The 2,741-nt window shown below is 38.4% G+C and overlaps 1 pseudogene; it reads left to right on the forward strand.

Moving 5' to 3' along the window:
• The first annotated feature begins 494 nt into the window (after positions 1-494).
• On the forward strand, positions 495-1,753 carry LOC102813856 (annotated as a pseudogene).
• The last annotated feature ends 988 nt before the right edge of the window (positions 1,754-2,741 follow it).

The raw sequence follows: 2,741 nt of genomic DNA on the forward strand, positions 1-2,741 counted from the left end.
GCTAAATGAACTCCAAACAGGATAAACCCCAAAAGAAAATCACAAAGACATATCATAATTAAACTCTCCAAAATTAAGGACAAGAAAAGAATCCTGAAAGTAGTTAAGGGAAAACAAAATGTTACCTAAAAAGGAAAAGCAATAAGATTAACCTCTGATTTCTCAACAGAAACCATGCAGGCAAGAGGCAATGGGGAGACAAATATAAAAGGTATGAAAGGCGGAGTGGGCTGGGGAGCCACCCCTAACAGGGCTGGCCACCACCAGAGGGAGGTAAGCTTGCAGTGTGACTCCCTTCCCCCCGGCCCTCCTTCTTTCTCTCCCTGGCCACAGGTGAGGAGACTGTGCTGGTCCGAGCAGGGGCCCGCAAGCCCAAGGAGACGGCCGTGCCTAGACATGGTAGTCTGGGGCAATGCGCAAGACGCTCCACCATGAGGCGAGGTGGATGGAGGAAACGACCTGACAATGATGGCTGACAAAAATAGGATGGGTATATGGCTGCAAAGGTCCAGAAATTGGAGGAACAGTTTCGTTCAGATGCTGCTATGCAGAAGGATGGAAATTCATCTACGATTTTTAGTGGAGTTGTCATGTATGTTAATGGTTGTACAGATCCTTCTGCTGAAGAATTGAGAAAGCTCATGTTGTTACATGGAGGTCAATACCATGTATATTATTCCAGTTCCAAAACAACTCATGTTATTGCCACAAATCTTCCTAATGCCAAAATTAAAGAATTCAACAGGGAGAAAATAATTTGACCAGAATGGATTGCGGACAGCATCAAAGCTGGCCGACTCCTATCTTCCATTCCGTGTCAGGTATACACCAAGCATTCCAATGTGCAGAGAGGTCTCAACTTTACTTCCGTTTGCAAACCTGAAGATCCTATGCCAGGTCCAAAGCAATACAGCCAAACAACTCAACAACAGGGTAAATCACATAATTAAGAAGATTGAGACAAAATGAAATCAAGTCAATGGAGTAAACAGTTGGAATGAAGAAGATATAAATAATGATTTTAGTTGTGTGGAGCTGGAGCAGATCCTTACAGGCAGAAACAAAACGGGATTCCACATCACAGAGACAGTACTGCCATGTTTAATGGACACAATCATAGCTCGAATGGTGCCTTAAAGACACAGGATTGCTTGGTGCCCATGGACAACAGTGTTGCAGCAGGCTTTCTCCAGAATACGCTGAGGAGGAGGAGAAGGCTGAGAAGAGCAGAGCTGAATTCAGACACTGCACTGTGCAACAGTTGCAGCACAGCAACAGAAACACAGATGCTGTGCGGAGTCCACACAGAACTAATCCCTTCTCATTATCATCTTTGCATAGTACCACTAAAATAAACGGTGCTCACCAATCCACTGTTCAGGGGCCTTCAAGCACAAAAAGCACTTCTTCAGTACCTTCTCTTAGTATGGCAGCACCTTCAGTACCATCCAAACCTTCAGATTGCAGTTTTATTTCAGACTTCTATTCTCATTCAAGACTGCACCACATATCAACGTGGAAGTGTGAATTGACTGAGTTTGTCAATACCCTACAAAGACAAAGTAGTGGTGTCTTTCCAGGAAGGGAAAAGTTGAAAAAAAAAAAGAAAACAGGCAGGTCTGCACTTACTGTAACTGACACAGGTAAATATAAAATTGTTTTCTTAAGAAACAATCATGCTTCATCATTTTGTTCATATGCTGTCATTGGTCTTCTGGTTAATACTAAGTTCTTAAAATACAAAAGTTGCTAGGAACATCCAGTATATGTGCATTACAGTAATTATAATTGTGATTATGGGAAACTTTCTTAACCTATTAAAATGTTTTTTAAAAAATTTTAAAAATATGAAATAAAAATAAAAGTTCCAACCAAGAATCATATATCTAGCAAAACTGCCCCTCCAATATGATGCCAAAATAAAAACATTTCTAGACAAACAGAAGTTAAATGAATTGTTAAAGCCCAAGCCAAATTTACAAATAAATAAATAACTACTTACAGAAGTCTTTTGGACTGAAAACCATAAATAGCAGAGAACAACCGGACACTAACATAGATGACAACACCACTCAGAATTCAATTCATATATAGAACTATCCATGGTTAAATCAACTACAAAACTGGAAACAGGGAGTCAGAGATATTGATCTAAAATTAAGACAACTACAAAGCAAAAAGAAGGAAAATAACACCAAATGGCAAGTAAGCTAAGTGGACTTAAAGATAAAACAGACTATCTTAAAATGAGGAAGAAAGTAATAAATTACAGGGTAAGCTAAATGAAACTTAATACATCTGTATATCACATGAAAAAAGGGAAAATCCATGAATAATTTTTAATTGATCAGGTCATTATAAAATTGCCAACAAAGAAACGTCTAGGCCCAGATGAATTTGCTAGTGAATTTTATCAATAATTCGGAGAAGAGCTGACACCAATTTTATTCACAGTTTTCCAAAACATAGAAAAGGGTGGAAAACTCCTGAATACATTTACGAAGCCAGCCTATCCCTTATACTAAAACCAGGCAAGGCCATCACTAAAAAAGAAAATTGTAGACCAATATCCTTCATGGAAATATATGCAAAAATTCTCAACAAAATTCTAGTCAATAGAATTCAACAAAATATCCAAAAAACAATACATCATGACCAAGTGGGATTTATAACAGGGATGCAAGGATAGTTCAATATTAGAAAAATATTCAACGCCATCTGCCATATAAATAAAAAAGAGA

The sequence above is a fragment of the Chrysochloris asiatica genome, unplaced genomic scaffold, assembly GCF_000296735.1.
Source record: "Chrysochloris asiatica unplaced genomic scaffold, ChrAsi1.0 scaffold00145, whole genome shotgun sequence".
In the NCBI taxonomy this organism is placed as follows: Eukaryota; Metazoa; Chordata; class Mammalia; order Afrosoricida; family Chrysochloridae; genus Chrysochloris; species Chrysochloris asiatica.